Source organism: Lonchura striata, chromosome 2 (genome assembly GCF_050655825.1).
Source record: "Lonchura striata isolate lonStrDom1 chromosome 2, ASM5065582v1, whole genome shotgun sequence".
Taxonomy (NCBI): Eukaryota; Metazoa; Chordata; class Aves; order Passeriformes; family Estrildidae; genus Lonchura; species Lonchura striata.
The window spans coordinates 143,971,693-143,987,131 of record NC_140704.1 but is presented as its reverse complement, the minus strand read 5'-3'; the positions used below and the strand labels follow the sequence as shown (position 1 = coordinate 143,987,131).

Sequence of the window (15,439 nt, the reverse complement as noted above, 5' to 3'; positions counted from 1 at the left end):
GCACCTGGGTTTTAATTACTAATGACTATTAGCTGCAGTGAAGATTCCTGAAACTGTGTGAACACATCGTGTTATTCTTGGAGCATTTTTTGTTTATACATTTCTGCTGGACAAATGCTGCTGTGCAAACATTCATTTGTTGATCTTGTGCTGAAAATAGTTGCAGACATTGGCCAGAGTAGCTGCTGATGTGTAGTGTGGCTGTAGCTGCTTTTTTGTACTTCATGCTGGAAATGCCAAGGATATTTATGGAAATGGCTCTAAAAGGTTCACTTTGAGGAGAAGCCTGCTATGGGAATAGAAACTTACCTATTTGCTTGTGGAATTAAAAACTTGTACATTATTATGAAAATAAACAGTTCATGGTGTTGTCTGTGGATTCTGCCAGCCTGAGAAATTTAGTGCAGGGCTCTTCAGGTTGGGAAATATGTTAAAACTTCATGTTTCAACATACACATGTATTCATTCCACATAAGAAATGCTTATTATTGCTATATTCTTTGGATCCCTGAATCACAGAGCTATAGCATACAGTGATACTCTCACACATAAATTTTCAAAACAGAGGTTTAAATCTGCTTGCCCAAAACTGTAGGCATGTGTTAGCAAGGCAAAGGCAACTGGAAGGAATGGAAGAAGCTGGAAGTGTTGCAAAGAGGAGCAGATTGGAAAGGGATTGTACAGCTTAAATTGGGCAATGTGAGAACCTTTTATGTGATGTTTTTGTCTCATTTTGTGGGTTTTGATAAGGCTGGCTATTGAGGATGAGCTGACTTGCTGTTGGATTCTTCCTTTGCTGTTGCAAGAGTTTGAAATGAGAAAGAGAGCAGCACAGGTTCTGGGGGTGGTTGTTGTGGCTAACAGAATACTAATTATTACGTTAGTATGAAAGTGCCCAGGTATAGCCAAAGGAGGAATGCCATGGTGTGAGATTGCAGCAGAAGTAGTAGCAATAGGAGCAGACCCTGCTCCAAACTCTTAACCATGTAAGTAGGCAAGAAGAGGAAGAAGGATACATGGGACAAAACATCTTCTATGTCTCTGCTGTGATTTTTGTTCCTCTGGGACATAAGCCAAATGGATGTGTGCAGAAAGACAATTAGAGCTGGGGGAAAGGGAAGAGTGGGACAACACTGGAAGAGACTGGAAGATTCTGAGCTAGAAGAGCCTGAGGAAGGTGACAGTGAAAGAGCAGATGATGAATAGATGAACTGCAGAGAGCTCTGGGTACAAACAGGTGTACAAAATGTTGAGTGGGTTGGAAGGTATGGAAATCTTCTCTACTGGCAAGAATAAGACCAGCCTTCTCTGAACCTTTCATAGTCACAATAAGATTAGCTCTTCACAGCTGCAAGAGGACTTCAAAGAGAGGAATTTTAGCTCCTCTCTCTTATTTTCCTTCAGATTGGACTCAGTTTGCACTCAACAAAGGTCATGTACATCATCAGTTTCCATTAGCCCAGATACATCAAGTAAAACGTCAGGCTCTACCCTCTTCAAATAACTTGAAACAGCTGCTTGGATATTTGAAAGTGCAAGCAGAAGGAATGGGTTGTGGTTACAGGATCACATTCAAGTGAATGAACAACTCTGAAAAACATGACAAGGAAGCAACCACTAACTGATAATGGTTACACACCTGTAGCCCTGTGGGCACCTGCAAAGTGGTTCACAGTTTTGGATACAATAACATTACAGGCTGTTGTGCTAAAAAATGAATTATAAGAATACCAGTCTCAGAGGTAACACAGATCTCAGGCTGCTTTTTTTCTAGGGAAGCAAATAGGCACCATGTTGCCTTGTGTCAACCCCAGACATTATCAGCTTAGTGCCCAGGATTCAGCAGCAGCAAAGGTTACGTGCACGTGCAAATAACAGCATATAAAGATCTCCTCTGTCTCTTCCCCTTCTATCACTCTGGAGCTCAGCCTCAGCATTCCCCATCACTGCCTGCCCCTGCCTCTGATGCTGGCTGGGCTCTCTGAACATGCCTGCTGTCTGAGCATGTACTTTTGAATAAATGGTGCATTTAAAGGGGTTATATGCATGAAAATGTTGTAATAGCTAGTCTGATTTCCATCTGGCATAATTTGGGAGTAAATCCACTGACGTCAGTAGAACTGAAAGGATATAAATATAATTGAAGTCAGACCCTATATTTTTAAGGTTAAGCCTAAAAAACACTGTAACTTATTCTCCCTCCTCCCCCCCTCAAATATTTTCTCTTTCAAGCTCTGTCACAAATTTAAATGTCTTAATTGGGATTTCATCTGTTTCTGCCCAGTTCAATCAAGGATCTGTCAGTAAAGAATTTTAGGACATGCAGAGGTGAAGCTCTCCTGACCCCCTACCTATCTTTAGAAAATCTCAATGGCTTCTGGTTCTGAAAAACCATGGCAGCAGTTGTTCTTTTCTGCTGTGGCCAGTGGTGTCAAGCTGTGTATCTGTAGCTATGTTTAGTCAGAGCATAAACATGAAGCAGAAATGGAAGCTTTTTTGGCAAGCAAAGAATGTGCTTTTCAGCCCATTCACACAGAATGGTGTTAATTAATAGATTGTTTTCTGACAAGTTGTTAATTGTGCCTGACTTTTCCATATGGCTAAGGAAATAAAAAAGCCAAGGAGGACAGAGTATTTAAAAATCCAGAAATTTTGGTATGAATCTGCTGATATGATAGCCAATGCAATCCCTTTTGCTGTAATTGTAAAAATGGTTATGTGAATATTAGCATATAACTATGTAATGAAATACATAGTTCCCAATTTTTTTTTTTTGCAATGTTACTCAACTAAATTACTTAAGTTTTTTTTCTACCAATATATAAGATGCTTAGGCAAATACAGACTACAAAAGAAATCTCAACAAACAGACAAATAGTTATCTCTGTTGTAGGAATAAAAGCAAGAGAAATAATTAGTAACATTTCCTAGTGAAATTTTCATTCAGGGCAAGTATTTTTCTAACAACAAGGGTGGAATTAGGTCTAGTCACTTGGTAATATTCACACGTGTTTGTCTTCTTGGAGTTTCCACTTTCTTGTAGTTGCAGAAGTTATAGCAGCTCTGTGATGTTCAAGTTATCCTCAGCCAGCTCGTACTGTAAATGGCTGGCACTTGCTGGCTGGGGTGATTTATTAGCCCACAGCAGGAAAGAAACTTCCATTGATCAAATCAGTTGGTTCGTGAGATCGTATGTCTCTGGTGCCAAAAATAATTTCTCTTTGGATAGGTGATATGTTTGTTAAGAGATCTGAAAGTCTAATGCTGTTACCAGGAAGTTCTTTATTTTATTAAATTATGTATCCCAGGGTTGTTTCTTAAATCTGAAACCTTAATTTCTCATCTTGGCCCCACATGTAAATAACCTGTAGCATGCAATCTGGTTATACTAACTTTGGAGATTAACTTTATTCGTCCCACGTTTTTCTTCTAGAGGATGTTCAGTTCTCAGTACAATTTTCTGAAAGTAGTTTAATGCTGTAATTATTTTAAAAATATGAAACACTGACAATTAGAACAGGTAGAGAGCAATAGCTTAAAAAATTATATAGCTTACAGTATGTAATTTGCTGATGTTTGTGGGATTTAGTTCTGTAGATTAATGGCCCTAATTGTGTATTTTAAAGTAATCTAGATCAAATAACATGGCACAGCACTAAAGTCATTTGTCCTGTGTGGCTAATTTAAAGCTCAGCACAGTTAACTGCTAAGTAGAATATTCTTTATTTGCCTTCCTTCTGTTGAATACTCATAATTTCTATTAACACGTGGCCTTCAATATGTGATTTTTTTTTTTTTGTTGTTGTTGTTTCTTTCTTTTTTCTAGATAGTAGATTAATTAAAAGAGTTGTTGCTCTAAATACCTGGGCTGTGATCTTGCCTGGTCTTGTAATATAAACAGTATCAGATCTGGGAATGTCATGCCTCTTGGGAAGTGGCAGATCACATCCTGACTATAGGTGGCAATCTCATAGCTTGAACACTTTTACTTTAAGGATATTTCTTTGACTGCATCTTATCAAATAAATAGGGTTTATGAAAGCTGAGCTCTCATTTTTATTGTATGTTCCTAGCTACTGAGAAAAGCTTGAAACTATGGAATGTCAGCAAAGCAAAAAGGCTTGATGTATCAGCAAGAATTAAAAACGTATTTTAAATACCAGGCAAACCTCAGACTGATTTTGAGCCCCAGTTGACATCCCCAAGGGAAATTTGGCTGACTACAGTTGGTAACAGTGGTTTCCTATTAAAGCTGCCTTGCCAGTTATTTTTGCATCATTAGGGACGTGTGTGTTTCTTCATGTGCCACACAATCAGTGATGACAGCTGTCCAGCAAATCCCTGACTGGTGACAAACTGCAGTCATCTTCTACCTCTGAACTTCCTCTCCTGCATTCTGCCCACTTACCCGTTTCCTGTGTGACCATTGCTCTCCTGGAATTATTTTTTGGCGGGTTACAGTAAAGACCATCTTAAAACTACTCTTAGCTTAAAAAGAAAATTCAAGTTTCCTGTTAGTCTCCACTAGCATGATTCCTGAACTTACAGCAACCCCAGGACCACAGTGGCATGTGCTCCAGTTTGGGAAGTGATTTCCTAATAGGAAACTGGCCTAGGACTACAATAGAGTAGCTGAGGATTTCTGTCAGGGAAGTTTTGAAAGAGCAGGCTAGACAAATCTTGGGGACAACGCTGTCCTCCCCTGAGCAGTGTTCATCTTTCAGTCATCTAGGAGGTTCCTGGAGTGACACAGCTGGTGAGGGAGCCAGCTCAGGAAGGCACTGACTGGACCTTTTATTTGGGAATGGAAAAGGACGGATGGGATGGGATGGGATGGGATGGGATGGGATGGGATGGGATGGGATGGGATGGGATGGGATGGGATGGGATGGGATGGGATGGGATGGGATGGAGGACATCTTGGGCACAGCAATCACAAAACGAGTTTTCAGTTTTTGGAGAAATAGAAATAAGGTTTTGCTATTTTGGTCAGCAAAACCAATAGCATGGGCTTTTGGAGGACAGACTTTCATCCACTTGGGAGAGTGGTTCAGAGAATCCCTTGGGAAGAAGCCCTGAAGGGCAGAGGAGTCCAGGAAAGCTGGTCGATGTTCAGGAAGGAAATCCTAAAGGCACAGGAGCAGACCCTCCCTGTGTGCTGGAAGATGAGTGGTGGGGATGAAAACAATCCTGGCTGAATGGGGAGATTTGACTGGAACTCGGGACAAAAAGGAGAGTTTATGACCTTTGGAAGATGGGATGGGGAATTCAGGAAGGCCACAAGGATATTGTGGGTTATGCAGGGAGAAAAATGCAAGGATGAAAGCCCATGTGGAACCTAATCTGGCTGCTGTGGTAAAAGACAATAAAAATATTCCTATAAATACATCAGCAAAAAAAAGAAAACTAAGGAAAATCTCCAGCCCTTATTGGAGGTGGGGGAACACATAGGAACAAAGAATGAGTGAACAGCTGAGGTATTTAAAACCTTCTTTGTCTCGCTCTTTGATAGTAAGACCAGTTGTTCTTTGAGTACCAAGCCCCTTGAACTGGGTTAATGGTTGGAATTGATGCTCTCAGAGGTCTTTTCCAACAGAAGCAATTTTATGTTTCTATGATTCTATGATTCTATCTTCAGCTCTCTTTCTATGAATCTAAGCATTCATATTTCTGAATCAGTGACTGGCTTGGATTGATTTCTGCCTTCCTTCTGGAAGACAGAAAAATTACATACTCAGTTTCTCAGTGGGGAAAGTGGCACTTTTGGTTAGATACCATTTGTCTTCTGTACAGATTCCTTAGAAAATGAACAAATTGCAAATCAAACAGAACTTTCCGAAGGGGCAAAGATTTTAAATTCAGTTTTGTCTTCATTAAGTAGTGAAAGAAAGTGAATTGGACATTAAATGGAGTAGCTGTTCATTTCTTACCTTTACTGGCACCCTGGGATCTGCTCGTGCCAAGATCCACCAGGAAGATCTGCTGGATGTTCTCCCAGCTCTCCATAGTGTCTGCCAAGGTGCAGCAAACTGAATATCTCTTCAGTGAACAGAGGTCTCTCAGAGCCAGCTCAGCTGGCTTTCTGGGGAAAAAAATAATCCTGCCCATCAGAAAATGTTAATATGATAAATCAAAATGAAAAGTTTAGGTTTCTCCTCCTCCCTTACCCCACCCAAAAAAGACAGAAACAGGTAGGTTGCTTGAGTTACTTAGATAGCTTGTGGAGGTCTGTCGTTGTGATGATGGAGGTACAGACTTTGTAACCACTTTAAAAAAAATGTTTCAAACAATTTAATGGCTTTGAAGCTGACAACTAGGTAAATAAATAAATAAATTTGAAAAAAAAGACAAGTATAAGGGTTTTTTGTGATAAATCTTAATAAGTAGATTTCGATTCCAAATTGTGACTAATTTTCACCAATTTTTTCAGGCATCTGTGACTGCTCCACATTCTTTCAAAATTAAGTGAAATTTTTAAAAATTCTAGTTGAATTTTTGGTTTTTTAATAAGACTTCCAAATATCTCTCAGCATGCTCAAAATTCTAGTTGATGAAGCATAGCATACAGGCTTTAATTGTTCTTTGAATTCACTCATTTCCTTGAGGTCGTTAGTTGCATTGCAGCCCATCAGTATTACTGGCTATTGATCAATGACACACAGACTGAAATGACACAGTATTCTGGATTGTCCTTCAGACAACATCATAACAATGAGAACAAAACATGTTCTCTCGCTACTGCTCCCCTACTATTTTTTTTTCCAGCACTTGTGATTTATTATGACCCTTGAGTAAAGTAGTCAAATCTGTCAGTCTTCAAAAGGTACCAGTCATGATGGGCCATTATTTCTGAGACTGAATATTAGGGAAGACAATGTGGTAGACAAAGGCACAGAACATCTTCTGGGACAGATTTCAGTCGCTTTAGTTTTAATGTAGACATTGATGATTACCTGTCCTTCACCAAATAGATACTGTAATAATTTCAAATTGCATTTTTCATGTTTCAGCCTTTGTTAAAAACCGCAAGCTGCTTTCACATCAAAAGTCCACCTCCAACACTCGCATTTGATTGGAGGCTGTTGAAAAGTGTTCTTGAGCTGATATTTAGAAATCCACACACTTTTACTGGGTTGAAAGATGACATGCTTGTATCTTTTGAGGCAATGGGTATTATTTCTCATTTATCTTAATGCAGAACCAATTCAATCAGCAGAGGTCAGATACAATTGCAAATTACAGACCCTTCAGGGACAGTGAGTTGAAACTATGGTGTCTGCACATGGATTCTGCTCTTGTACAATTACCATTATGCCCCACTGATAATGATATACTCCCTCAAAAAGTGTTTCACCTTGGCTTGAACAGAACGCCCTGCTCACAACACAACTCCAGCACACAGTAACCTGGGGGCATGGCAGGGAGCAGTGGCTGTTCCTGGTATCCTGGAGCATACCCGTTTCCCCCACCACGAAGTAACAATATCAGTTTTTGGGCAGTTGCACAGGAGAGGTGGTAGAGCTTCCACAGCCTTCAACACAGAGTAGAATCCCTTTCCTTCTGTGGCTGACTCTGATGTGCAAAATGATTCCATGGACAGAAGCAGAAGACACAACTGTGCTGTGCTCCTTCCTGGCTTTTCACAGGGCAAGCCTGGCTTACTGGAGGAGGGAGACTACTCCATTTTAAACAGAAGTACAGGATTTCCCCCTAACACTAGGTTTTTAGTGCTTTGGAATCCAGTGATTATTTTGGAGACAATATAGCTGCTCACCTTTCCCAAAACTAAGCTGCATCTTAGAAGTACAGTTTCTACAAAATTTTAATTTTGTGATTTTTATTTAAATATTTATTAAACATCAGAAAGCTGCTTCAGCAGCTTTTTGGTGATGTGTTCATGAAAGCAGTTCAGAAAGCAAGTTTTCAGCCACTTTTACGTGCAGCCTGAAGAGCCCAGACACCTCACAAATAAGTTATGCATGCACACACAACAGATTCAAAGGTGTCTGCTAATAGCATCTTCACTTCTATCCTGAATGTCTGGTTGTGAGCATGCTGGAAGAGAGATAGGTTTCTGTGTGAAACACTGGTGCTGGCAGATCAGACATCTGCTGACAGGTCATGGGGATAAGTACTTGTGATTGCCTCCACTTTTACAGAGTTTTTTTGCTTATAAATAGCAGGTTTGTGCTCAACCCCTCTCTTCAGGCTTTCCATTTATTTGTTCAGTCAGAATGACTGATTAGAAAAGGGGGTTAATGGTCTATCCCTGCCTTTAGTCCTCCCTCCCCTGTGCCTCTTTTACAAGCAGTTCTAAAAATGTGACCTCTTCCATTCCAGGTTTGTTGCCAGCCAAGTTTTCTTTGAAGGTCAGTTGAACTTTAGCTGTCCACTATCTCCTGATGAGCCTCAGTGGCCAGTGGAGCTGTGCTGACCTTCCTGTGTGTCTGATTTGTATCTGTCTCTGTCCTTGTGACTTACAGGTTGGCCACTGCCCTTGAGCAGTGAAATGTCCTCTTACCTTCCCTGCTCTCCCCTGGCAATTTCTGAGAAGCAATAAAAATAAAAACAAGAAAAGACAGCAAAGTGTAGGATTTCTACAGAAGTAATTTGGTTCAACACTATCATTTCAAGACTGGACCTTTGCTATTTGCAAAGCTTTGCTATCATAAATTACTGCTATTCTAATTTCACACAGTGCTGTCATGGTCTGAAGTCATTGCTATAGAAGAAAATGTGTTTTACACTAACATACTTCTTAAATCACAATGGTCAGCTTAACTAAGATGAAAAGCAGTGTCCTAACAAATAGTGCGGGGCATTTGGATCCTGTGCATACTGCCTGTTTGGTTTTCCCTGGATAGATTCCTGACATTTTCAGGAAGTTAGAATCTCCTGCCTCACTGAAGAATAGCTCTTACTTATGGACCTTCAAATCCCAACGTCATGCATAGCAGAAGGATTTTGGATCGTTTATATTTCAAAAATAGATGAATTACCATTTTTTCCCTTTTTGAGTCTCCTGGACTTGGATTTCCATGTATTTAGTTAATCAGTTTCTGTGGCTCTCAAGACAACACATCAGGATTTTAAACTGTTTTTATGTTGTTGTGTAATATATTTTTAGTTAAGGTAGAGTGAATAAAGTGTATGTGATGCTGGGTTTTTCACTCCCTTGTTTCTTATCTTTAATCTCCTGCAATGGAAAGGCAGAGTGTTAGACTCCATCAAGATAGAAGAATCAAAGATTCACTTCTTATACAGCTCTAGAGGATTTAAGGCTCAAGGCAAATCATCCTGCAAACCCTTTAGGAGTGATAACTATTTTGTATTACTACTGCATTCATATTGGTGCAACATTCATGGACCACATGCATGAGAAGCTGCATGTGAACAGAATAATTATACAGCCAACTTTTAACTCTATATGAGATCTATATGATGACTGACCCACATCTGGACTTCCTCAGTTTTTTCTGCTATTTCATAGACTCACTAATAGAAGAAAAAACGTCTTCAGTTTTTTCTGCTATTTCAGATAAGTTGGAAGGATTTCACCCCCCACTGCTCTAAGTACACCCAATTAGACCAGCTTGCTCAGGCCCTTGCCTTGTTGTGAGTAACTTGAGGGGTGGCTATTCACAGTCTCTCCCAGTATCTGACCATCATGAGACACAGAAGAGGTTTTTCTGAGTATCAAACCACAATTCCCCTTGCTTCAATTTGTGTATATTGAATGCCATCCTCTTCCAGTGCACCTCCAAGAAGAATTTGGCTCCATCTTTTCTGAAGTGTGGAAGACATGGAACTCTCCAGGCTTGTTTCCCAAGGGCATGGTCTAAACAGTTGTTAGGAAAATTCTAGTTAACTTCACCAAACTCTAGAACAAACTTCTATTTCAAATTGGGATCAGGCATTCCTGTTTGGCTATAGGAAAGGTCTCAGATCACCTGCCATTCTTGCATGGGTGAGTTCACAGCACTTAGGTACTTTTCTTGCATGTAGAGGTCTTTGGATACTAGCCAGAGCTGTTTGAAAATCCCATTAGTCCAGAGAGTAAGGGCATTGTTTGAAAATATTGCTGTGTTGATGTGCTTGACTGTGTTCATTTCAGCAAAAGTTGGCTTGTGTCCTGTCATTTTAAAGGATAATGAGAAGGAATTCAGACTTGAACAGACCAGCCTTGAGAATGAGTGTCTTGTCTGTGCTCAGCAGTGCCTGTAGCTGAGGCTGTCAGTGTATTCCTGGGCTCTGCGTGGGGCACGGCAAGGGCTGGATCAGTGGGGTCCCTGTGTGGCTCCCACCTGGCCTGCACAGCTCTGGCTGCTTGCACTGCCCTGGTGCCAGCCGCGGGCATCGCTCGCTCGCTGCTCACTGTTCACAGGAGCCAGCACTGTGCCCTTTGGGGGATTTTCATCTGTGCATTGACTTCAATCCACATCTGATAACGGCACAAGCCACCTTTGAGCCACCGCTGAGGTCAAAAAAAAGAGAAAAAAACAAAACAAGACACGTTTTCATTAGCTTTTTAAAAAAATCCTGAACAACGTGCACATTATTTCCTGTTTAAAACTACAAAGTTTAGCAGCAAAACAGGCCCCATCCGCATGTGGTATGGGAGGTGTTGATATCCCCTGCCTACGGCTGTCACTTACACCCACTCCTGCATTACAATTTGCCTCCCATCAAATGAGCTCGTACAAATATCAGTGTTGTTGTATATGCTGGGGTTTGCAGGATGTATTTCTGCATCCCTGCTGTTCATCTTGCAAAAACCCTTTCAGTCCCAGCTGTTATTTTCAGGAACTGACAAGTGGGTTTCTGTAAATTAATCAAATTTATTCTGAACATGGGTGTAACCCTTCATCAAAAGACAATGAAAAGGCAAGAAATACATAGCAGAACATATCTCAGCCTGTGTCAAATCTGGCTTGTCAGCACAAAGAGATTTTAAGGAAGAGGTAAAATAGCAAGAAAATTCTTTCTTGATTGCTCCTCCTGTGCTCAGTGTAAGAGGATAGTGTAGGTCTGGGATTTGGGAGGAGGTGTTGGAAAAGGGGGTTAAACAAACCACTTACTGTAAACATAAACTGCTAACTTCACAGTGGTCTCTGAAAAGACATATTTTCGATACTTGCTGCAGTGGAGTCTGCTGGCAGTTTATAATTTGTTTACTAAACAGGGAATGCAGTTGAAATGTCCCTTTTGAGGAAACAAAAATATAAAATAGCTTCTCAGAGTAGACCAAGGCCTCTAATTTAGTTATCTGTAAGCCTCACAGATTAAAAGTATTTTTTCATCCATTCCTGACAGCCTGAAGTGGATGGATAACCAAAATTCAAAGAAAAACCTTTTGAAAAGGAGACCTGGCAGATGAAAGAGCAAAAGTCCAAACAGTTTGTAAAAGAATTTCTCTCCACTGAGATCCCCACTGTCTTTATTGGCAACTAATTATATGTGAAAACTGTTAAAGGTTTGGAAGCTTGATACCCATTGGAGGGACGGGGATCCCCATCACTTCAGGCACAACAAGCTGGCTCCTTTGAAACACTGCTGTGTACCAGGGGAGTTAACAGGGGAGTTACTCCTTAAGGGCACGTTGTGAGCAGTGGCCAGAAGAGCAGCAGGAGCAGAGCTGCCATACAGGTGGTGCTGAGGTTGTGTCAGCCCTTGCAGTCAGTCCCTGGCACTCAGACCTGGTCCCACAGCAAAGCCAGGCACTGCACAGGCAGGGCTCGGGGGTGCCCTGGCGCGGGGTCCGGCGCGTCCCAGCCCTGCGAGCGCCGCCGGGTTCGGCGCCGGAGCGTGGCTGCCCCAGCCCAAGGCTCGCTGCTGCTGTGGCTGCTGCAATTCAGCAGCTGTTCTTGCACACATTTTGTCTGCCCCCACATCCCCGTCTGTTCCCACCAGCAGTGCCACACGAGCCCTTGCCACCCCAGCAGAGACTGCAGTGTTCCTGTGGAACAGGACTTAACCTGACTGCAGGGGAAGTCTTTGAGCAAGTCGTCAACACAGGTCTCCTCTGGTGTCACCCCAAGCCCAGCAATCATGGTATTATGCACAAAAAAGGATGAGATTTCATCCCTGAATTTGGAAAGGTAAACAAAGAAGGGCATATGGGGAAAAAGTGGTGTTTCCATATAATGGGGTGAGTAAATGAGGAGCAGAGAGGTTTGGATAGCAAAAACTATTCTTCACTGCTCTTATTTTCTTAGAAAATGTTCTCCCTTTTCAAGTTTGTGCTTTAAGACCTTGATCTAGGGGCAGATTATGTCTAGGAAACAAAAAAATTCAAGTTTGCTTCTGGTATAAATATTTACAGCTTCATTGACTTGAGGTGGAATTTCACCTGGGAATATAAGTGGTGACCCCAGTGACACATAGAGGGAACACTGCTACCTGTTGCTTGGAGGTACTTGAGCAGTGCCCAGGACACCAGGAAAATATTTGCCGATTCATTTTGCTGTGGAGTACTTACTTTCCTATAGTTCATCTAGAGTTGATCTAATAATTTTGACTTTGAAAAAGTGTTGAGTTTGAAAAGTTTTTTAGAGTGGATGATGATTTTATTTGTCTGCAACACAGACTTGCACTACAGTTTCTTCACTCCAGCTCCCACTTGCACTTTGAATTGTACATGTGCAAGTGGGAACTGGAGTGAAGAAACTGTAGTGCAAGTGCCAGAAATCTGCAAAATTCTGGCAAGGAGCAGGCCCTAATCATTATCTAAAACCATGCCCCGTAAAATGTATCTCAAATGATATTTAAATTTACTCTTACACAGGCATTTCATGCTATCTTTATGGTATGTCAGATATTAAAATCTTCAAATCTTGAATAAATCCTTCACTTAGCTGCCCATAAGCAGCATGTTTTTTGCTTTTGTTTTGTAATTTGCTATTATACCGATGCTTGGTATGACACTTGCAGATCTGGATTAATTTCCCATGCTGATTTGTGATGAATGTGCCCTGTAGGCTAATGTTATCTTTTCAGCCTCTCTTTCTCTGTAAAATTTGCTATTACCATTTACAGGACAGCATGTTCTCTTTGACACCTTCCAGAAGTACCAACTGCCTGTGGAGCAGCATGGCATCAGCTGTTACAGCCCGATCCAAACCCTGCAAAATAAGGGAATAGTGATGCAATTCAAGGTTTTTAAGGAAAGGCAGTATCTTTTATTAGATCAGCTCTTACAGTTGGGAAAAACCACACAGGCTTTCAAGCACACAAATCCTTTTTCAGGTCTGAAATAGCAGCAGTGTTGCTTACACCAGCATTCCTCATCAGTGAGGCAGCTATGGTGCCAGTAAGGTTTAAAAACTGTGCTTAGAAGTGTGTGCATTGCATGGCCCTGCTCACTGGGGAGGGCTGCAGAGCAGAGCACAGGCAGTCGTCCTTCGCCTCCTCGCCTCTGCCCAGCACAACCCTGCAAACCAGGGAGACATCCTACAAGGACAGGTAGTGTAAGGTCACTTGTTCTTGAGACAAATCTTCAATATCTTTATGACCAAGCCCCATCTTCTCCACTATCACCCTGCTGTTGGGAAGGACTGAGGCAAAGCTGTGGGCTTCACAGTGCAGGTCATTAACTTCAGGATTCGTGTTGGAGATTCTGTCTCCTAATATTTACAGCTGTCCAGCAAAGAGTTGTGGGAGCAGCTGGCAAAATCAATTTTATTATCTTTCTTGTAATTGCTTTACAGGGAACAGTGTTTCCCAAAGTTTCTGAAGTCGCTGTTGACTGACCAGCCACCTGATAGCAAAACGTGTGATTGAAAATGCTACACAGGCAGGATGGTTCTTCAGGAAAACTAAACATCTTACCGTAGTCTGTAGATTGCTTGTAGTCATGGAAATTTCATATTTATCTTCTATTTTTTTTTCTAGAAATCTTCAAAAGTATGTATTAAAGTCTTTCTAGTTAAAGAAGTGAGGTGAAGTGGTCCAAAATTAAACGTTAACATTAACATTTGCTGAATGTTAACATTACCTGTGACACTCATATCTGTATTGCCACACTAGGAACTGGGGTGTTAACTGTAGTTAATAGCTGTGGTATTTAGAAACTGAGGGTGCTTTTAGCTCATGTGAATATTTTCATGGTACATGGACTGTGAGAACTCTGGATTTTGCATTCTTTCCTGAGTGCAGTAATGGGTGTGTTAATTATGTGGCTTCTCTATTCGGCCCTATTAGAAAATGAAAGATTGTGTTTCAAGAAACTGTCACCACAAGAAATTGTAAATAAGTATTAAAGCTTCTGTAGAAATTGAAACCATGAACTGTTTATGACTTCAAGAGACATGAAAAACCAATGAGCAAGTAATGCTACTGTAAACAAGAATATGATTATTGGAAAAGCTTAGTTCAGAGGGAGAAATACATCTTAAGAATCTTAGTTTAAGATGTGGTTTTGGGCATTGTGTTCTGATGTAAAGGTGTGTTACATTGCTCTTGGAAGCCCTTAAAAGTTTAGAAATTTGTGGGAGCCTATCTTTGTATAAAATACAAGTGTTTCAAATATGGTTCTGAATTATCATACCTGGGTGTGTCTTTCCCAGCCTGGCCAAACTTTGATCCCTTTTATATGTTTCTCCACCCAACAATGTGCCCAGTGATACATGCCCATGGCAAGCAGGCTGGCATCAACCACAGAACAGTGCAGACAGCTGCTTCTCTATCCCACAAGAGATTTTAGTGAAGGAGTCATGAAGACAAGCAGATTCTCTGGTGAATTTCAGAATTTGTTTCATTCCTTTTGGTACCCAACCAAGATGTTTGTGTTTGAAAACATGGCTGTGAGTGTTACTGTGGACCAGTGTTTCTTTTTCTTTATGTGCACCAAAAGGAAAATGATTAGTTTGTCCATGAAAGAGCTTCATTCTTACTTGAAATAAAAGTCCTTTCATATTCCCATCTATTTTAAGACACTTCTATGCTGCCAGAGTAGAAGTAAAAACTAGGATCCACACTTGGTCCCCATAACAATAATTGTGTAGCTATGTGAACATCACACATCTAAACTGCAAAATATAATTCACCATCTGGATTCTGCAGACAGTAAAAGGCTCTGATGGTCTGGTCGTTAGACATCGTTGACAGAAAGATTTGAAATGTGAAGGCAGATCCATCACCAAGTCAATGCTTGAGATGAACCCCACATTTCAGTTGGATCTCTTTATAAACACATTTCTAAAACTGGAAGAATAGTATGAAGGAAGGAGAAGCAAAAAAAAAAAAGTGAACTGCTGAGGAAAAAATAATCTACTCCCAAACCACTAATTTTGCTACCTGTCACTCTTCTTTAATAGTGATGATGTTGCAGCTTTTTTAAACAGAAACAGCAGCAGTAGTGTCCAGGGCTCAGGTTAATGTGCCAGCAACACATGAATGGTGCACATTATAAATATACATTTAAGGTCTTTTCATGCATACC

At 40.9% G+C, this 15,439-nt stretch overlaps 1 protein-coding gene across 1 annotated transcript in view; it reads left to right on the top strand.

The window, feature by feature from the left end:
- SNTB1 (syntrophin beta 1) overlaps positions 1–15,439 on the top strand; it is a 111,308-nt gene that overhangs the window by 81,723 nt on the left and 14,146 nt on the right. The window lies entirely within an intron of this gene.